Genomic DNA, 23,591 nt, shown 5'->3' on the forward strand with positions numbered 1-23,591 from the left:
ATATATTCTTGATCTGGAGAACCTCCTCCATCCGACCATACACATTTTATTCCCGAAATCCTGGGATGTTAAATTTTAGAATAGCATCTCCCGATTTCGGTGTGAAAATGGGTATGTACGTACTATTTAAAACGCCTATTTCTCCGATTTATAAAGAATTGTATACTTATATTTTCAATTTTTAATCCACTAACGTTCCACTAATTCGTTTCTAACCATTTATTTTATATCAAATAGAACAAAAATAACTTTTATTCAATATGTAACTTTTGTTCAATTATTTTTATTCACACAATAACAAAAGGGTTGCATTCTAACTAATAATCAGTGTTACCTTAAGTACATATTTACAGAAAAACCATAAGAAATAAAAAACAAATAATACCCAAAGAACAGGAAATAAATAACACATTATTAGTTTTCCGCATAGAATTCCTTTCAGCATTGGCGGCCTTTGGCAGCGCTTTAAGTAAATAGCCCTGGTCGGACCAACACCTGGGGGTTGTCACTTCTTTCGGGTTGAACTCCTTTTTGTGTTGACAGCCTTCGGCCCCAATGCAGAATGGAATTATATGCGGAAAACTAATATGTTATTTATTTCCTGTCATTGGGGTATGTTTTCTTTGTTTCTTTTGGTTCTTCTGTAAAATATGTACTAATGTGATAACATTGAAAGGTAAATTTTGTCCATTTCATTTCCTTAAAAGTAATCCCCTTACGCTGCAATACACTTATGCCAACGAATTTTCCAGTCATCATAGCACTTATGAAAGTCCTTCGTCGTAATGGCGATCAAAGCCTTCTCCTCCGAGGGGGACATGTGAATTTGCTGAATAGCCAGAAGTTACACGTAGGTAAGTCAAGCGAAGGCAGTGGTTGTGGCGGCACGATATTCGTTGCAAATATGGCGAAATGATCACCAATAACCAGTGCAGTATGAGATGGTGCATTATCCCACTTCTTTGTTCAATAAATCCAGACATAGTAAAAATCGAAGAAGTGACTTTTAGAACCTCACAAAAAGATGCATATATCAAATATTAATGAATAGATGTCACTAACAGTACTACCAACTTACAGAAAAAAAAATTACCGATTCAAAAAACACGCGAAGTATAAATTAAAAATTCACTTTTCAATTTGATCACAGTGGCACGTAAGGTAACACTGATTATTAGTTAGATGCAATCCTTTTGTTATTGTGTGAACAAAAATTATTAACAAAAGTTTAAGTTATTTTTGGACTATTTAATATAAAATAAATGTTAGAAACGAACCAGTGATGTGTTAGTGGATATAAGTTAAAAATATAAGTTAAAAATATAAGTGTAAAATGCATTATAAATCGGAGAAACACGCATTTTTAATAATTGAATTTTAAATGCAAATATCTCAAAAACCATAAGTCCGCAGCAACTATGTATACATATACATATAATATATATATTATCTTGATCTGGAAAACCTCCTCTATCCGTACATACCCATTTTAACCTCAAATCGGATGCTACTCTAAATCCCAGCCTTCTGGGGCCGTATTCTAAAGCCGACCGTCATTATTTAATAAAATTCGAATATGTAGAACCGAATTAGTGAACGTCTGGTTAGCTACCATTTGTCAATTAAGTTCTGGTTAACTGAACTAAGACTCCTTCTTTCGGTTAGGAATCTTTTTTTGCCCAGAACTTAACTCACAGATCGCTTCTGTCCAGGCATTTAGAAGACGCTCTTTAATATACAAAACAATAATAATGATTTAAACTACCTTCCTTTTAGATCAGGTATATACGTGTGTAGAAGCAAATATGTATACAAAGTTTTATAAACACACAATAAATAACCTCATAAACGAGTTGACTGCTCACTGTTGGTAAATATAGATTCTAATGTATGGAATAATATTCGGGACAGCTACACGTTCAATATATATTGACATCAAAGAGGAATGCGCTATATATTGAACGATTAGATACCATATCGTCTGATTGAGATCCATATGACAATATATTTAAATATTACATCTGGTTTGCGCGTAACGAAGAAGGTATTATTTAGGCTGGGATTTAGAATAGCATCCCCGGATTTCGGGAATAAAATGGGTATCACTGGAAAGGTGACGTTTTCCAGATCACGATAATATATATATATAGTTGCCGCTGACTTATAATTTTAAAGATGTTTGCATTTAAATTTGAAAAATTGACAACTTTTACATTGATAATTTGTAGGCTGGGATTTAGAATAGCATCCCCGGATTTCGGGGATAAAATGGTATCAGTGGAAAGGTGACGTTCTCCAGATCACGAAAATATATATATATTACTCACAATGTACAAATTATCAATGTAAAAGTTGTCAATTTTTCAACTTTAAATGAATATATCTTTAAAACTATACGTCAGCGGTAACTATATTTTTTCGTGATCTGGAGAACGTCACCTTTCCACTGATACCCATTTTATCCCCGAAATCCGGGGATGCTATTCTAAATCCCAGCCAATTTTTTCTTCAATTATATGGAACCTTCCTTTCAGTTTCCTTTCGACATTTTAGTTATAAAAATCAGACAAAAATTAAACATTTAATAAAGCAAAACTATCATTTAATTGGTTTCTTTCAAGATCTCGATTTTTTTTGACTAATTATTGTTAAAATGGATCACGATGCAAATATCACAATAAATATCGTGCGGCTTCTATGGCGATTACATGGGGAGTCATGTGCAAAACACACAGAGACCAACGTACTTCAAGCGAGAACTTTCAAATATTAAAATACACACGTTCTTAGGGAAATAGTTATTTAAACAGCTCAACGACTACTCGCCAGCAGGCTTTCAGGTGTCGCTCTCACTAATCAAAAATATTTTTAAATTTGCCGACGACAGTAGAGAGAGTGATGTCACTAAAAGCGCCCATACACGAGCACACAAGTGCGTTCGATCGGTATGTGTGCGCTTGCGGTTTATCGTGTATGGGCTTGTTCGCGTACCGATCCATGTTCGCGAAAATGTTTGATTTTTTACGATCGGTGCGCGAACATGTTTATCGTGTATGGCGTTGTCGGCGCACAAAATCTCATTTTTCTCGTGTCGCCGAACAGTGAAGATCGCGGACAATGGCAAGTGTTAAGGGGAGAGCCTGCTTTCGAGGCTTCAAAAAATCGATTTTTTTGAGGATTTTTTTTGGGAGGGAAAGAAATAATTGATTGAAGAGATTTCTAGGCTTTATAGTTATATATTTGAACATCTTTCACAAATTTTTTGGATACGAAATCTTTGATAGTCTGTCTTTGGGAAGCAATTACCCGATGCATCTCGCATGTACATTTTTCGGACGGCGGGCAGGATGCAGGTCGCAATTTCTATCGGAAACAAAAAATTCAAAGAGATTAATATTTTTTATTAATTTATCTTCTAGTTAAACTAAGAAAATTCCAAAAAAATGTGTAAAATTTAAAATTTTATTAAAAATTGAATAAATAGTGGCTTCTGATCAAAAGAATTTTACTTTATGCTGTTTAAAAATATGTTAAAACTTGACTTTTCTTAATATTTTTTTTAGTTTAAATATAAGATAATTTTATGTCAATGATAATAAACTTTGCCCTAATTCCATACGGCTTTTAGTTTTTTCCTATCCTGCCCGTCAATTAAGAATAATCGTAAAAATTAAAAACCGAGAAATCACGCTTCAAAGTTTTCGCTTTTTGCCTAAACACTCATACATATACATATTTAGTGTAAGAAAAATAAAAGTTGGAATAACTTATTAACGAAATACAATGAAATAGATAAAAATGCTACATTAGAAATAAATTCCAAGAAATGTTCCGCTTGCCTGTCGCATATGTTAACTCTGTGAAGAACGATCGCAAAATGGATTTGTGTGTCGTGTATGGGCAAACGAATTCATACCGATCGAACGCACTTGTGTGCTCGTGTATGGGCACTATAATATGCAATATGTAAAGTTATTCAATACTCTAACATGATGTTATTTTACAAAGAAAAGCATAAAATAGCTCTGTTATATCATTTGTAAAAACAATTGATAATTTAAAACATATAAATTTATTTACTTCCTTATTTGTTGCATAAAAAATTTCACTTTGAACCAAATATTAAAATTTCATTGAAGTGGAAGGCAACAACAAAATTGTGTACATACAAAATGGACCAACTTCACATCACTGTCGTGCAGTCACGCCGTGTCGTTCTCTGTGTGTTCAGCACATCATTGTTGTCAGATTATCTTTTGGTTGGTGGAATTCTGTGCGTTCACACCCATTGTAAGAACATAGGTTTCCACAATGTTCACACCAGAAATAAAGAATGTCTCACTATCTCTCATTGGAAGTGAAAGAACAATTGCAAAACGTCAAAACCTAATGAACTTTGACAGTTGATCGAATAGCAATTGGAAACAACCGATGGCCAGATTGAAATCTTACCAAAAAAATTTGTAAACGGAGTGATTTGTTGCACTGTTCAAGACCACTTACAAAAAATAAAAAACAATGAAAATTAAATAAATTTATGAAATTTAAATGTATTTGATGAAACGTTTTGTAATGTCTAGCATCTTAGTATTATTTTAATGGGAAAATTATTAAAAATTATTAACAGCTAAAAAGCTTAAAACTTTTTATTGGGTATTGAAAGGTCAACAGTCAGTTGTTTTAACATACCATAAAAAGATTTAAATATTTTATCTTTGTATTAAATAACCACTACATAATAATTTTTATTCGTACTAAATGTTGGGTGTTTTAATTTAACTGCCTAAAAATTACTATTTTGTCCAATCTGGCCATAATGGAAAATGTTATAAAAAGCTAATTTTGAAGCGCTCTCACACTGGAATAAGTTGGGCATCCCTTTATTCCTGGTTCACACCAACGAAAAGAATCCAGGAAATCGTCCTTTTCATAAAATTTTCGCAAATTTTGCGCAGGTTGGCTACGTGAAATTTAGAACATTTTGAATTGGACATTTTCTTGTTGCCATCACATTTTACTTAAAAGGAAGGTAAATGTTCAGCAGAGCGGTTTTCTTTTTTGAAAAAATAGACCAATTTTGACGGGCAATATCTTACATATCTTGTTTCTAATTCTACTTTTTAAATATACATATATGGCGCATGGCCTATTTTTATATTAAAAAAAAAGAAAAAAACAATAAAAAATAAAAATTTTTTTGCAAGGTTTTGCAAGAGCAAGAGAATCTCCTAATATGAGAATATCAAGCGACAGGTGTTTTTGTATATGGAATGTAAACATATATCAAGTGACAATTTAGGGTCGGCAAAATATGTCTTCCAAAAACATCGATTAAACTAGAGCAGGCACCGATAATAATGAGTGAAATGTAAGTTTTCAAGTAGTTTTCAGCGAAAACTGTGTTTAACAGATTTTACATGGACGAAAACACAAGTTTTCGTGCGAAAACCAGTTTTTCCCACGAAAACATGTTTTCGTTGTCGGTCCGAACATAGTATAATCCATCAGAATGTGTTGAACACCCGCTGTTATTATTTTCATATCCAAATTTATGACGGGAATTTTCTACTCTTTTGAAAATAATTAAAAAAAGTATTGTTATTCTAAATAGTTTCTATTTACAGTCGGGCCTTGATTATCCGTAATCCGGTTAACCGGTAACCCCGATTAACCGTGATGGCCAAAATCAGTCCGTTGTTTTTTGTTTGCAATGTATTCAAATTGCTTCCTTCGTTTAACCGTGATTACCTCTTTTATCCGTGATGGCAGAATATTTTTTAGGTTTTTTTTTATCAAGTGCAGAAGCGACTAGGAACCAAACGCTCTGACAAGTCTGAAAACGCATATCAGAGATAAAGAGATCCATAACTCTCCTGTCACAAGAAATGTGAGACCTGCTCACCTACCGTACTTTGACAGTTGACTGGATTGGGTAGGTTTTGACGTTTTGCTATTGGAATGACTGGAACGGCCAGATTGAAATTATACCAAAAATATATGTGAACGGAGGAATTCGTTGCCGCCGTTCAAGATCGCTAATAAAAATATAAAACAATGAAAATGAAAGAAAATGTGAAATTTAAATATATTTCTTGAAACGTTTTGTAATTTGATGCAAAATAGAATTAATTTGCAATTACAAATGATAAACAACATTTGATAATTGAGAACTAACAGGCTTAATTCACCTTATTAAGTGTTGAATGATCAAAAGTCAGTTGTTTTAATATACCATAAAATCATAAAAAAGGATTTAAGTAGTTTCGTCATATATTAAATGTCCAAAATATAATAATTTGCAATCGTAACAAATGTTGGGTATTTTAATTTAAAATGCCCAAAAATTCTTATTTGGTTCCATCTGGCCATAATGGAAAATGTTATAAAAAAACGCTTATTTTGAGGCGCTCTCACACTGGAATAAGTTGGGCATCACATTATCCCTGGTATATACTGAGCTACTAAAAACGGGAACGACCCCCGTACCTATAGCTGACTTTTGACAGAAAACATCAATCAATGTGTGAGATTCTGTGTATCAAAAATAAGTTGAATCGGGTCAACATTTCTCTGAGCTATACCCAGTATAAAGATTTTCGAACTTCCATGTGACCTTATACTGGATATATTGGCCAATATTTGAGTTATCTCAATGAAATTTACATAACGAGTTTTGCTTACAATAGTGTATCTTTCTGCCTAAAATAAATCATCGAAAACTTGTCCTAGCCCCCATATAACTATTACCAGGATTTTCGAACATCCGACTGACTTTGCTCTATATGATTGGTGATTGTATGTGAAATACTTTCATGAAACACCGGAACATTTTTTTAGTATGTGGCATCTTTCCAAAGTAAAGAGGACTTTAAAAAATGTATTTTATTCAAAACAGTCTCCTTCTGCTTCAATACAACTATTTGCACTGTCCAAAAGCATGTCGAACGAGTGTTTTTGCTCGTTGGCCGGTATGTCCGCCAGTAAGCCGGTGCAAGCCTTTTGAATAGCCTCTACGTCTGCATTTCGCTTTCCTCTCATAGGTAAACGGATTTTTCCGAAAAGGAAGAAGTCGCACGGTGCCATATCAAGTGAATACGGGGAGTGGTTAATGGTCAATGTGATTTTTGGTCGTCAGTCAATTTGTGCGGAATAAACCGTGCACACCCCTTTTGTAAGCCCAAATGTTCGGTCCAAATGCGATAAATCGATGTTTTGGAGATGTTCAATTCCATTTCCATGAATTTCAATGATGATTTCGGCTGATTTTTGATGAATTCGCGCAAAGTTTCGATGGAATTTCCGGTGATCACGGATTTTTATTGGCCCACATGTTGGCCCACAATTGAATAAAAGGATTTAAGCTTGTTAGCACTCATTAATTAAATAAATTTATTTAATTTTCATTGTTTAATATTTTTTATAAGTGGTCTTGAACGATGCAATAAATCCCTCCGTTTAAAATTTTTTTGGTAAAATTTCAATCTGGCTTGTTTCCAATTGCTAAACGTCCAAGAATGATAGAAACAAGATTGCGCAATGACGAGTTCAAATTTTGTTCGTTCTGCGCATCTACGTCACGGTTGACCAACTTACAATCAGTTGATTTTCAGTTGGTTGTTTTTCTTTGCAATAAGAAGCAATTTTGTATTGCAGGCATGCAAAATCATGAATATCATCAAATTTAACATCAATATAAGTGAATATTAATAAAAGATATCAATATAAGTGAATATTTTATAGTGAACATTTACCTAAATATTCATTTAATTGAATTTTCATTGTATTATTTAAAAAGAGACAATCTTTGCTGTGTTTGTTGCAACCATTTACATTTATGTAAATAAAAAGATTGAATATTTTGTAACCAAGTATTAATTTATTGTTTTATTTAATTTCCTTTTTTTATTAAACATATGTTCAATTATGTTTTTATTTATGGAACGAATCCTAAAATACATTCTAGCTCTGAAAAATAATTCTTTTATTTTCGAGCTACAATTTACAAAATCACTTAAATCTATGTGTTTCTGGACGTAATTTGTACATATATGCAAATCATTACCATTGACGTCGTCAAATATTGCTTGCAAGGCTCTCATATGCTCCATCAACATATCTGTTGGTTTTGAGAGTCCTCCTTCTGAAAGGTGATCCACCCAAGTATGGGACGAACAATTTTAGGAATTGGCACAAATTTCGGGGTTGTCTCTACCGAGTTTGTGGCAGATGTACCCTGCCAAATTCTCAAGTCCGTCGTTGTTGAGAATCTCCAAGTCATCATTTTTTTCGATTGGGTCAGTGGAATTCAGATCAACTGACACACGTTAAAAAATATTACCTGCGAAAATATAATAAACATACATACATGCGTATCAAAAAATGGAATAAATTGTTAGTTATTATTATTAGTATAATTAGGATAAAAAACAGTGGTTAGTATGCAATAACTTAGTTTGTATGTAAGTGCATATTTGCAATTGTTAACATCAATACAATTTTATATAATAATGTTTTCTGTAGTGTTAGGCTTATAATACTGTGTACGTTTAATATTTTGATAATTACCGGTTAGAGATAAGTAATTTCCTTCCAAATCTGGTGTGTTGTCGACTTCAACATTGCCTTCTTCTGTGATCGCTCCTTCGTTGTGACCAAGTATATAGGAACGCAGCCTATATTTGAACTCCTGCCTGCCAGGGTGATCGTGAAGACCGCCTTTTGACCTGATTACGCCAAAAAAATTTTCCAAAACGTCCTGGTTCAATCGATAGGTCAAAACGTAATCAATTTTGTTCTGCTGTCTTAAGTCATTCAGCAGCAATTTCAAAGCATTATTGCTTTGGAGTATACCTGTAAATCATAAGTAAAATCAAAAACTGTAGAAAATCAACTTATCTAAATATATATGTAGCTTGAGTATTACCTTTTTGGAACGGAAGCAAACCATTTTTACCAATGACTCTCATTGATGAAACCAGCTCCGTCATCTGTTCCAGCACATTATTTTGTTTGTTCAAAGCCAAACCGTAGGCGTGCAAGCGTTCCCTCACTCCATCTTTGGGCACCCTGACATTCATTACGTCAAACCAGTCATTTGTCTATAAAATGAATATTTATAATATATGAACATTTTAATTAATATTTTAAATATTACTTACAATTTTGAAAAGTCGATGGCATTCCTCCCAATTTTCGTTATCTAGTAGACCCAAACTAGCCGCTCGAGTTATTGCTTGAGCAATTGTGTGGGAGAACAATTTTGTGGCTAATTTAACCTTTTGCCTTTCTGCTCCTGTCACACACAAATGTTTCTGGGAAATTTTGTGCGTGATGGACAGCTCGTTGGACGTTAGCGAGAGCAGCTTCACAATTATGTCTTTTCTAACAATTTTTCCATTGATAGTAAAGCCCTTATCCAAAAAATGATTTCTTTGTAGTTTTATTAAGTGGGGGACATCAGCAAAAACCACAATCCTGTCTCCGTTGTGTGAAAACCTGCAATAGAAAAAAAAGAACACAATTTAAAGTATATCATAATTTAAATAATTGTTTAGTGAATGTAACAAGGTTTCTCCGCATTAATTTCAAGATCATTATATAAGCCTCTATTTGATCCACCCAAATCGCTTACAATGGCAACAATATTGTAACCGCACTTTTTAACGTTTGACAAAATGCTAAACAATACTTCCTGCGTCATTTTGCAGTCATAATGGAAGAATACAGGCTGTTTCCACTTACTTATCAAACCTAAAAGAACAAAGTACATTAGAAAGAATTGACTTCAAGTAAATTAATGAGTTTAATTACCTCTTATCATTGCAACCTGAACATAGTTAGCCTCCTGTTAATGTTATGTCGAATCAGTGGATCTATCGTAGCAGTAACTCTTTCTGACCTTCATTTCATCAAAACTGAGTACACAAATTTTTTGCGCTTGTGTTAGCTCAGTTGCTGCCTTCAACAGTTTCATCACCGGCTCTATGACACCTGGAGCTACGTCAATTTTTTTTGACCACCATTGCAGAGTGCGCACACCTGGTAGAGGAAAGTTGTTTTTCCTCAAAAGTTTGTACGCTTTTGGGCTCGTTGAATATAGCGTGATCGACTTAGCTATGTCTTCTTCTTTCCAATTCCGCCGTTTGTTTCCATCCCTTAATTTTTCAATCTGTAATGATATGTGTAATAAACTTTAATATATTTTGCAACATACTTTTTAGAATTTCGGCACTTATCTGGCCGTTGGTGAAAATGCAGCTAAGTTTTTGCTCCAAATTATTTCTATGGAATTCCGCAGTTTTAATGGAAATCTTGAGACGTTTAATTTCTGCTAACTGCTCGTTGTTGCACTTAGTCAAAGTGCTAACAACACTATTCAGCCTTTTTCTAAAAAGAATAGGAAATACACATACTTATGTAAGTAAAAGATACTTCATCAATATCAACTAGGACTAACATTTCTGTTTTCAAATGCAGTATTTTTTCGTATTTCTCATCGATGACCTCTTCTTCTGCAGTTTGAGGTGCCTTTCCAACCTCGTTTTATTGAATTACTTCAACAGGGTCGGTATTCTTCAAGATTGTTGTCAACATCTCTTTTTTGGAACGAGACTCCATCCTCTTCTGCCGTTCATTAGCCTCTGCAGGAGCAGTGGTTAACGTGGGAAAAGCGCTGGGTAGCAACTTCGTTGGATTCCGCGAACTTAAACCTGCAAGAGTGTTGGGTTATAAAAGTGAAATTATTGTTATTAAAATGCTATAATTACCCATTTAAAACAGCAAATTTCTTTCGAAAGCTTCCGGCGCAAAGTGCACTTCACAAACGCACCCATTTTTAACGTTTATTTTGTCCGTCCGACGACAAAAATGAATCCATTGTTTTAATGCGGCTTTATCCTTAGGGAAATGAAAAAATCTCCACTTCGTAGCACTATTTTTACCATTGCTATTATTACAACCGAACACTGCACAATGCATTTTAAAAATATAGAATTTAACATTTAATATAACACTTGAAAACACAATTCGAATTCACTTTCAATAGCGCGGGCGAAGAATAAGTCAACCGAGACGTCAGCAAGAACAGCTGACTGAAAGCAAACATGCGCATTGCGTAATCTCTTTCTCTATCATTCTTGCTAAACGTCGAAACCTCCTGAACTCGATGAACTGTCAAAGTTGGTTTTGACGTTTAGCAATTGTTCTCTCACTTCCAGTGAGAGAGGAGTTGGACATCTCTTTATCTCTGTCAGGGATAATGGGATGCCCAACATATTCCAGTGTGAGAGCGCCTCAAAATATGCGGTTTTTATGACATTTTCCATTATGGCCAGATCGAACAAAATAAGAATTTTTCGGCATTTTAATTAAAGCACCCATCATTTTTTACGATTGCAAATTATTATATATTGGACTTTTAATACATGGCGAAACTACTTCAATCCTTTTTTATGATTTTATGGTGTGTTAAAACAACTGACTTTTGATCTTTCAATACTTAATAAGGTGAATTAAGCCTGTTAGTTCTCAATTAATATATGTTTTTAATTATTTGTAATTGAAATATAATTCTACTATGCAAAACGTTTCATGAAATATATTTAAATTTGGCATTTTCTTTGATTTTCATTGTTTTAAATTTTTATTAGCGATGGCAACAAATTCCTCTGTTCACATATATTTTTGGTATAATTTCAATATGGCCGCTCCAGTCATTCCAATTGCAAAACGTCAAACCCTACCCAATCCAGTCAACTGTCAAAGTTCGGTAGGTGAGCAGTTCTCATATTTCCAGTGAAAAGAGAGTTTGGGATCTCTTTATCTCTGGACGAAATGGTCTCACTAAGTCGGGGTGCAGCAATATATTTAGCTTTTTTTATTATTCTACATATTAAGTAATATAGGATAGGAAATATGCAAAACTCACGTTTATAAGAACAAATTCAATCCACTAATCTTAAATTTGTGTGTTCAAATGTATTGAACAATCATACGTACTTACACATAAACATACTATATATCCATTTATATCAATAAGTATGCACTCAACAATCAATAATACAAACATATTTACTTATGTTAAGATGTATAGATATGATAACCTATTGACCTAAGATATATGTATGTACATTTAGACCATACATGGGCGTTTTGACTCACATGAGCAGTTACTCTCAGCATACGTATTCTTACGCTCTTATTTCAGTCGCTATTGAGAGCGAAAAAACCAGTTTTGCACCTTGGGATAATGAATTGATTTTCCTGCCAGTTACGCTGCAGACAGCAACGACAGGAATAAAGGGTTGTTAAAACTATTCCAGTGTGAGAGCGCCTCAAAATTAGCGTTTTTTATAACATTTTCCATTATGGCCAGATTGAACAAAATTACAATTTTTGGGCATTTAAATTAAAACACCCAACATTTAGTATGAATAAAAATTATTATATAGTGGTTATTTATTATATGGAGAAACTATTTAAATCTTTTTAAAGAATATTATAACAACTGACTTTTGTCCTTTCAATGCCCAATAATTGGATTTAAGCTTGTTAGCTCTCAATCATTAAACGTTTTTAATCATTTTTCATTGAAAATAAAACTATGATGCTTCAAATTACAAAACGTTTCATCAAATATCTTTAAATTTTACAAATTTATTTAATTTTCATTTTTATAAGTGGTCTTGAACGATGCAACAAATCCCTCCGTTTACATATTTTTTTGGTAAGATTTCAATCTGGCCATCGCTCGTTTCCAATTGCTAAACGTCAAAACCTTCTGAACTCGATCAACTGTCAAAGCTTAGGTGGTTTTGACGTTTAGCAATTGCTCTCTCACTTCCAGTGAGAGAGGAGTTAAACATCTCTTTATCTCTGGCAACGAGGTAACATAGGTAGTCGGTATGTTGATGTTTTTTTATGCCCTAGTATATTTTTGCCCCATTTGAAATGTATAACATAAATAAAATGTTATAATTTCAGATTCCTTTGGTGGGGTAAATTGGGAGTTGACTACTTTTACTAGCAAACTAGTTAGCGGAAATTTTAAGATAAAGTTGAAATTGTGAAGAATTATCTCTCTCAATACCCTCATATTTTTCAAAATATTTATGGAAGGTATTATAGTGCTTCCTAAAATTATATGCCCGGGTCCCCTTTACACACATATTACACAATAGACATTGCATATTACCAAAGGCATCGGAAATCATAAAGCAATATTTGTCATTCATTTTGAACAAACACATATAGGTACGCGCATAAATAGTATCATAAAACAATCAAGCGGCGCACGATGTTGCTTCGCTGTTGTTTGTTAATCAACTGACTGCAAATGTTCTTTGTCCCATGGTAGCCACTTTACGCTCGCGGTTACCAATCCATCCATACATTTCATTTGCCCATCTCTGCTCTAAATGTACATACATATATCTTAGGTCAATAGGTTATCATATCTATACATCTTAACATAAGTAAATATGTTTGTATTATTGATTGTTGAGTGCATACTTATTGATATAAATGGATATATAGTATGTTTATGTGTATGTATGTATGATTGTTCAATGCATTTGAACACACAAATTTAAGATTAGTGGATTGAATTTGATCTTATAAACGTGAGTTTTCTATATTTCCTATCCTATATTAAATAATATGTAGAATAATAAAAAAAGCTAAATATATTGCTGCACCCCGACTTAGTGAGACCATTTCGTCCAGAGATAAAGAGATCCCAAACTCTCTTTTCACTGGAAATATGAGAACTGCTCACCTACCGAACTTTGACAGTTGACTGGAATGGGTAGGTTTTGACGTTTTGCAATTGGAATGACTGGAGCGGCCAGATTGAAATTATACCAAAAATATATGTGAACAGAGGAATTTGTTGCCATCGCTAATAAAAATTTAAAACAATGAAAATCAAAGAAAATGCCAAATTTAAATATATTTCAAATTACAAATAATTAAAAACATTTATTAATTGAGAACTAACAGGCTTAATTCACCTTATTAAGTATTGAAAGATCAAAAGTCAGTTGTTTTAATATACCATAAAATCATAAAAAAGGTACAGCTCAAGAAATGAGGACTTTTTTCTTGAGCAATTACTTAAGAGCTGGAAATTTTATTTCCTACATAAAAGGTCCGAGCGCATTTCATTAATACTTTTTGAGATATTCGGCTTTTTAAGTAAAATTTCCTACAAGTTTGTCTTTTACATTTTTTCTATAGCTCTATTCATTTACGAGATAAATACAAAAAAAGCGAATTTCGAGGAAAAATCAAGTTTAGAGGCCCGTACTACCTTTCCGATGTGAGTTTCGACTTTGTTGCACTGGGCACTTTTGTAGAGTGAACAATTCCGAGAAATATGCGTCTAAAGTCAAAGCGATACCAAAAAATACCTCTGAGCTATAAAAATTTAAAGATAAAAAGTCACTATTTTCGTATATTTTCAATGGAAAATTTTTACATGCCTTGGGTGAGTACTTAGTGTTTATATTAAAAGCTCAAATTTCAGGGAATTTTTTAGGAAATTTCATGATGGGATTGAAAACAATGAAGATTTCAAAAAAAAAAAACACCCTAATCTGCACAATAGGTTAGGTTAGATGGCAGATCAAACATCGCACGTGGACTAATAGATGTATGTTTGTGATGCCATAGAAAATAGAACTCCCGTGTTCGGACGTACAGATCGGCAAAACGCTTAGTAGCCAATACAAATTTGCAAAGGCGCTTAATATTAACACCCACCAGTTCGGTGGGATGTCTGAAGGTATGTGCCCCCAAGTGTCTAAGTCTTGACCTCCCAAATTCGGGACAGTCAAGAAGGAAGTGCTGGCTAGTTTCTGCCGCATCTTTTTCCAATCAGCTTCTGCATACGTCGTCCGGTAAGATTCCCAGTCTTACAGCGTGTGTGCCAATAGGGCAGTGGCCCGTCAAGAGCCCCACTATTAAAGAGTGGCTAGCCTTACGGAGGGCAAAGAGATCGCTAGATCTCCTGCGATCTATCTTGGGCCAGAATGCTTTTGCGACCGCGCAAGTACCAATCCTAGCCAAGCGTTGACCAAGCATCCGCGAAGCCCAACTATCCAGCAGTAGAACACAAGAGGACACAGGAGCACCGACCCGTTCCCATTCTACCAATAACGATTCTAGTTTGCCTTTGCTTGCTAGCTTATCAGCTTTGCAGTTACCTGCTATTCCGCTGTGGCCTGGTACCCATACAAGTCTAATAATAAGTACTGTCGCCGCCAGAGACAGTGACGCCAGACACTCTTCAACCAGCCCTGAACACACTGTGAATGAGTTCAGGGCTAGTATCGCCGCTCTACTATCTGAGTGAATGGTCACTTCCCTAAAGGTGGACACTCTCCTGAGCAGCAAATCTGCTGCTACCTTGATGGCTGCAGCCTCAGCCTCGAAGACACTACAATAGTCGGGAAGTCTAAAGCTGGATTTGATGCAGAGCTCCCGACAGTAGACCCCTCCACCAACCTTCCCCCCAAGCTTTGACCTATCCGTAAAGAAGCTTACTGTCCCTCTTATCCAACGGCTTTTCCCTCCCAAATCTCCCTCGTCGGTATATAGGCAGAGAAAGAGCCGCCGGAGTTCGATATGGCGACTCCATGATCCAGATGATCCGGTATGCAGTCAAAGCTTGTGAGGATATCCGAGTGTTCAGATACACGCTCCTTTAGGAACCCAGATTGCCTGTGCCTAATAGCCACCTTTGCGGCCATACACCTTCCGGCAATGTCCAACGGCGTTATGTTCAGAAATGCATTAAGTGCCATGGTTGGGGTGGACCTTAATGCACCTCACATGCTGATGAGCGCAGCCCGTTAAACGCTTTCGAGTTTCTTAGAAAGTGTGGTCTTCCGTAAAACCCTCCACCACATAAAGACTCCATAGAACATTATAGGCTTTACTATGGTGTCATAGAGCCTCGATATATTCAAGATGACATCTTACACGAAATAGGAACGTCTTGTCACAAACTGCCCTATTTCACGATATAATAAAAATGTCATCACCAAATATTCATAGCGGACGCCGATATCTGTGCGCATTAGTATATTATATTATATACATACTATATATCACAATAATAATGGCAGTTTTCAATTCTATATATTAAAAAGAATATACTAGAAATCGATTACTTTTTAGAACTTTCACAGCATATTTATATGCAAGTATGTACATTGTTTTAGTCCTTGTGACACCATCAAACATATTTATATGAACTTTTTTCATTCATCACCCATTTCACAGTAATAATACAATTTGATGTACTGTACAAACATGGCTTATGTACCAGAATATATATATTAGGGTGCTTCAAAAATTTTTTAATTTTTCTTTTTCAACTCTTACCCCCTCAAATGTTAGTGATTGATAAAAAAATCCTCCCCCAAGCCAGGCGCTGTAGCTTAACTCTAAGGGGTCGCTTTTTTTATTTTAGTTTTCTAAACATTTCACATACGAATTTTCGTTTTTTCGTACAAACTTCCTTTCTCTAAAATAACCATCACATATTCAGAAAATTTACTTTTCAAACTTTAAAAACTCCCGCGACAAAGTTTGATTATCTCAATTAGACGATTAAACATATTGATTTGAAATTTGGAATTTTTACAAAAGAAAATAAAAAACTTTTCTGAGAATAATAATTTATAATACCTCGCTGCATAGAAATTCAAAAGTACGGTAAGTCTTTCACTCTTAGGAAAACAGCTGTACTGTGCGAACTATGAATTCCACAATGGCTATTACATTCTACAGCGTAGAGGCGTCATCACGGCGAGCTTGCGAACATTACACTTACATATATGCAATTATCACACTCTATTCAACCAAACTTTCACCCCAATCCTCCGCTCACCAAACGAGGCCAATCACGAATCCGGCTTGACATGAACCAATTGTTCCATGCAAGATGAACCAATCAAGTCTGTGCATCAAACAACTAATTAAAGAAAAACTAGACAGGTGGTTTTTTTTTACGTTGGGAAAATAGGAAATAAAATTCATTAAAATCATATGCTGTACTCGTAAACATATGGCCGTTTACAGCATATTATTATACTATATTAAATTAACAATGTATTTAAGGTATATAATTGAATAAGGATATATGCTGTATTGGTTGAAATCGCTTCGAAAATTAGCCATTATTTGTCATAAAAAGTAAATGACAAAAAAATGTTATTGTGGGATATCCATAAGAGATAGACATATGTATACCATCCTCGAGTTTTCTGTAGACCTTTTCAATGTGTACAATATTTAGTAAATTATTTTGATAGATCTTGTAGGGTTCAGCCTGCAATGTAAGCGGAAAAATTTAATTATTTACATCACTTTAGAAACCTCAAAATCCGAAGTTCAATTAAACTATGAGCCTGGAAAATATATGTCCCCGACTTCGAAAATGTGCCCTCGACTCGGTATTATTTAATAAAAAGATATTGTCAGTTTGTAGAGTTATGTTTTCCCTAAATATCGAAAATTCTCTTTTGGTGTCGCTGTGTTCACAAGAACGAACTCGAATAAACTCAGCTAGTCGAGTAGAATTTTTCTGTTTTCCTTTTCACAGAGTTTTGTCAAATGTTTGTGCGGTTGCATAGTTCATTTGTATGTTGGTCTTAAATTTTGATCCGAAATACTACTCCAACTAAACGGTGGATGGGTGAATGCCGTAACATATGCAAACGATATAGTGTTGTTGGTATCAGACATGTTTCCTTCAACAGTCAGTGAGATTATGAAGAGTTAAACTTATGGGATAAGAACAATGGACTAAGTGGCATCCCCAATAAAATAGAAATAAATTTATGATATTCACAAGTAAAAGCATCCCCCAGTTTCAACTTCCCGTACTATACGGTCTGCCCCCCTAAGATTGACACCAAACTGACCTGAAAAAGAAATATAATTGGGGCCTTATACCTAGTATAATCATGTAGATGTATACGGCTGTCATTAGACCTATTCTTACATACGGAACACTGGTATGGGGGCTAAACGGCTAACACTCTCTCTCTGCACCTATAGCTAAATATTATACTTGGAGATTGACACCAAACTGGCCAGGAAAATAAATGTAGAAAAAAAATAAATAAAGCCTATATGACCTACTACGTCAGCAAGAATTGGGGCCTTAAACCACATGATTAGGATGTTTACGCCTGTCATTATACCTATTCTTACATATGGAGCCACCATACCGGCCAGCGCTAAAGAAACAATACAATATCAGAAAATTGAATGGAATATAAAGAGTAGCATTTACTGGTGCAATGAGGTCTTGTCCGACTATCGCGCTTACTGTGGTCCTGCATAATGCACCTATAGACATCTATATTCACAAACTAGCTGCATGTTCTGCAATAAGAATAAAAGAATTGGGTAGTTGGAATCTGAAGAACTATGGACATAGTGATATCCTAAACCAACTCAACGTTAATAAATCGGACTACATTCTCCCAATGCTTGATTTCAATAGATTCTTCCAGGTGAGGATATCCTCTAAACGAGAATGAAGACGGGTCATAATAGGGGAGAAAGATATCATTTCGGTCTATACCGACGGGTCCAGAATAGACTACTGAGTAGGCACGGGAGTATATTCCGATGATCTGGACATTTCTCTCTCTATCCATCTACCGAACTCGGCTAGTATCTTCCAAGCGGAGTACTGGGCATAGAAAAGGCCTGCGAAGCTCTATTGAATAACCACGAGAGAGGATACATAAAGCAGCAATTTACACAGATAGCCAGGCGGCTCTCCTGGCCTTGTCATCGCTCATCACTAATTCCAGCATAGTCCATAACTGCAAGAAAGCACTGAGCTCACTAGAAGACAAGCTAGACTTGATATAGGCTCCCGGCCACAAGAACATTTGCGGCAACGAAAAAGCAGACAACTACAGACTAAATGCTACCATAACAGGGCATTGGCCATTTGGAGAACATGCGTCCAAAATGGGTATGCCCTACAACAACATTTGTCGAGGCTGCGAAATAGTAGGGATTAAGGAAACAATTTTCCATTTTCTGTGTGAATGCCCTGCCCTATCGCAGATCCGACACAGAACAGATGTCTACAAAAAGCATATCGCAACTATAAAATGTTTAGAAAGAGCAGCTGAAACGTGATAGCAATAGTAAAAATGTTTACGACTAGTGCATCAAAATGGCACAGCTAGTGCTAATTGAGCCCAAAATAAAACAGGGCTGCACTCTTACCTTCCTATCAACCTTAATTGTTAGCAGAAGAGCAACTCGTAACAACGTCAAGTTGAAGTCTGGGCGCATTTTGAAACTAAAAAATAAGTAGGCATAGCCATACGCAATATGCGGTATGAAAAGCAATAGATTATTTAATTTTAAATCACTGGCTAAATGGGCTTCTGAGCCCCTCTTATTAATATAACACAGCTACAGCCCACACATACACACTACATCTTCACACCATACTCAACACCTGGGCATCATACACATCATATTTTCATCCCACACTACACACCCCATACTCAACACCTCGGCATCATGCACACCGCATCATCATCTACACCAGTGGTTCCCAAACTTATTTTGTCTACCGCCCACTTTGAGAATAAATATTTTTTTAGCGCCCCCATTTTTTCACCTATTTAAAAACCACAATAACTTCAAGTTAATTATTGTGACTTATATATATGTATATTAACGGAGAATTCTAAACGAAACTTTTACTATAACCAGCAACTTGAAACCTAAGCGCAGTAGGTAACATACAACGGCGCTTAGGTCTCAAGTTAACTCTTACGGGCTCCAAGTGCCAATAAGAATGGTTATTGCAACGCAACTATATAGTATTAAAACAGAGAATCTTTTATTAAAAATAAACTAAACTAATCGATCCTTATATAAAAACTAATGTGAAGGATGAATATGATCCTGTTTAATAAGTTTGTTAATATCAGGTTCCAATTTACTCAAGAACAGTCGCAAGTCGCCACGTTCGGTAACAAGCAAACGATTTCTCTTTTTAGTAAGCAGTGTTGTCACAGCTTGAGTTCTTCTTCCAGCTGAGGTGACATTTGAAAACGGATCCAACACCCAGTCTGGTATTTCCAAGTTCAAAATGTCCTGGTATCGTTCGGTGAAGTCAATGTGGAGGTTTTCCAAATGTTGGCAGTAGGTAAAAAATTCGTCGATACTGCATGATACTGATAAATTCGGAAAATTGTGAAACTCACGTCTGCCCAGATTCTTTTTGTGTAGAAGCAGTTTGGCTGCGTAAGCAGCAACGACGTTTCTTGTTTTAATTAAATTTAGTTTATCGCCTTGCAGTTGGAGATTCATGTCGTTGAACAATTTATACAGGTCTGTCATGTAAGCTATATCATTCTTTGATGTTATGAGCTTGTCTTGAAATTCTGTATCTTTATTTTCCAAGAACTCTATAACAGAGTCAAACAGGTTTTAGAATCGAGTCAGACAATTGCCTCTTGATAGCCAACGAACTTCAGTATGAAACAACAAACGATTGAAATCCTCGTCATTAGTAACACAAAGCTGATGAAATAATCTATCATTCAAAGAGCTGTTGCGGATTTTATTGACTGCTTTGATGACATATTGCAGTGATTGAAATAGTTTTTCTAGCAACTTAATGTTGTCTATGAATAACGCAATGTACACCAAGGACATCTGGAATTTTATTTTTTAAGTACGCTATGAAGCTTTTATGGCGCCCTGTCATAGCCGGAGCGCCATCCGTAGCAACTGAAATAATATTTTTCAAAGCAATTTCTTTCTCATCGCAAAACTTTTCCAAAATATTAAATATGGTTTCGCCTTTGAATCGATCTTTAAATTTCTATCAAATAATAGTTCTTCACATATTTTCTCATCTTTAATAAAACTCACGTAAGACAACAACAATGCTTCATTAGTTGGTAAAGTGGACTCATCCAGCTGAATTGAAAATTGACTTGACCTCAGGTGATCGCACAATGATTCTTCAATGTTTTCAGCCATTTCATCACTTCGTCTTTGCACAGAATTATTACTCAAAGGAATTTTTCGGATAATATCTGCGCCCGGTTTATGAAGCACGGTAGTTATTACTTCATTTATTGCTGGCAATATTAACTCTTCTCCGATGTTATGTGGTTTGCCTTTTTGAGCAATTAACAAAGAAATATTGTAAGAAGCTCGAAGTCCGTCGTCATCTTGCTTAGCAGCCGCCGAAAATAGTTTTGCTACACTTGGCTGAGTATTATGCTTCTTCTGGATGCATTTTATTTAAATGATCTTGCAGTCTTGAAGGCTTCATTGCTTCATTCGAAAATGTTTTTAGACATTGAAGACACAAAGGCGAGGATGGGTTTGTGGGATTTTCAATGAATCCGAATTTAATGTATTCCGCACAGTATTGCCGTCTCTTCTTTTTTACTTCCGACATTGTTTTGCTTTGAGAAATACGTTTAACTTCGCGAGTAGTGTAAAGGAGGCGTAAGTAATGCTCATCTATTGCGCGCAAAACCACAAATGAATATAAAATAAATATTACATTGTTTATATAGGAATACTTAAGCACAATTATTATATAGTAGTCCAAAAATATGAATTCTTATTTTTCCTAGAAATACATTTGTAAAAAAGGATCTTTCTCCTTTTCGTATTATCTTATTTTCCCAGAAATACATTTGTAAAAAATGATAAAGATCCTTTTTTTATTTTTCACATAAAAGATTTAAGGAGTTCAGAAGCTCAAAACGTGCGCTACATCAGCTACCTACCCGACGTCATTTCGCAAGTGATAAAATAAATTATTCAAGAGCTCAAAGCATGCGCTACATCAGCTCGAAACTACCTACCCTACACCTTTGCGCAAATGATTATATGTATATATTGTCAGTTAGTATTCTATAAATTCTATCCTGTCGAGATGCCCCGTTATGAAACGGAGCGACCGACTGACATGATTTTAATTTTTTCTATATTCAATAAAATAGGACAGATATATGACCTACGCGGAGAGAAATATAGAATCGAGTTTGAGCAATCTTTTAATTCAAATTAGTTGATGTTCACAAGTTGTTGTTGAGAGTCGAGAGCTCATGTAGTCGTTGTCTAAGAGGCCTCCTAGCTAAATAAAATTACAAATAACCCCCCAGACCTCTACACAACGCCCCCATTTTCTTTCTGGGTCTCTTACCGCCCCCCTTGACACCTGCAGCGCCCACTAGGGGGCGTTAGCGCCCACTTTGGGAAACACTAATCTACAGCATACTTTCACACCACACACAAGGACACCAAAACACAATTAACAAAAGGGACTTGTGGACGGCGCGGAGCCTCTTTTGTTATCGGTCCGTGCGCATATACATGCATACGCTAACGGTGACAAAGTGGGAAGCAAAAGCCGTTGGCTAATAAAAGAAAAAAGTACCGATAGGACAAAGCCTTCACAAAAAAAAAAAAAATTACCGGTAGTGCCAAAAACAAATAGTGCAAAAGAAAATAAAAAATTTGAAAAGGAAAGGAATTTGTGGAAAAGACAACAAAGTGAGGAAATAGGAATTGTGAAAGAAGGAAACAGTGGTGTTAAAATCGCGAAAAAATTATATATACATAGGTAAAGATATGTATATACAAAACTCCTATACACTTATGTGCATAGTTTGTCAACATATAAAAAGTGAAGCTACAAAATAAAAGTGAGGTGACAGAAAGTGCTAAACATAAAATACATATAATATACATATATATGTATATGTATGTATGGTGAAACCAAAAAGGAAAAAAAAAGAGAAAAGTGAGGTGACAAAGTTGTGGTGCACAAACGGAGAAAAAAAAAAACATTATTACAAGCAAGCACAGTGCTTGAACAACAAAAGCCCAAAGTGAGACAAAATAGGAATCTGGAAACACAACCACAACACCAGCAGCAAAAGAACTGGGGAGAAGAAAAACAGTCACAAACCGGCACAAAAAGGCACACGCAATTCAAAACATACACAATTACAAGTATTATTCCCAAAAGCCCCTGGCGGAAATCAAAGTTAGTGGTATCGTTTCTTATCAATATTTATATAATTTTATACATATATGTGTGTTTGAAATTAAAAAAAAAAATTTTTTTAATTGCGGTTCTGACCAAAATTCCGGTCAAAAAAGAACAGAAAACCGTTACCAAACTGTTTTCGGTATCCGGTTTATTTCCCGGTAAAAACCGAGAAACCGCAAACAAAGCAGTTTGGTCCTGTATATAGCGGATTATTGATTGCCGGTAAATGCTTATCGTTGTGTTATAACACAGAAACTATCCCCAAAAACAATAAAGTATAAACAAGTATTTACTTGCAGAATTTTCCAGCAATACCCCTTATACTTAATCAAGTAAAAGCAGGATTGCTTAAAATAAGCTATGTCAATCATAAGAAAAAAAATATATGCGCAATTAAAATTGGAGATAAAATACATACATACATATATGTCACATACATATATTTCTATAACATCCAAAGAGCATAACTTGCTCTTTTACTAGTTACCATTAATATATATATTTCAAAAATACATAT

The 23,591-nt window shown here is 35.0% G+C and overlaps 1 protein-coding gene across 5 annotated transcripts in view; it reads right to left on the reverse strand.

Annotated features, from left to right (window-relative positions):
* LOC120780668 (inositol polyphosphate-5-phosphatase A) overlaps nucleotides 1–1,888 on the reverse strand; it is a 530,962-nt gene extending 529,074 nt beyond the window's left edge. For 2 of the 5 annotated variants that reach the window (XM_040112928.1, XM_040112926.1), the window contains exon 1: nucleotides 1,766–1,888. The gene's annotated coding sequence lies outside the window, so the exon portion shown is untranslated. The remainder of the gene's footprint in view (nucleotides 1–1,765) is intronic. The other 3 variants (XM_040112933.1, XM_040112930.1, XM_040112927.1) reach the window with 2 other exon arrangements.
* Between the last annotated feature and the right edge of the window lie 21,703 nt (nucleotides 1,889–23,591).

This window comes from Bactrocera tryoni, unplaced genomic scaffold, assembly GCF_016617805.1.
Source record: "Bactrocera tryoni isolate S06 unplaced genomic scaffold, CSIRO_BtryS06_freeze2 scaffold_25, whole genome shotgun sequence".
In the NCBI taxonomy this organism is placed as follows: Eukaryota; Metazoa; Arthropoda; class Insecta; order Diptera; family Tephritidae; genus Bactrocera; species Bactrocera tryoni.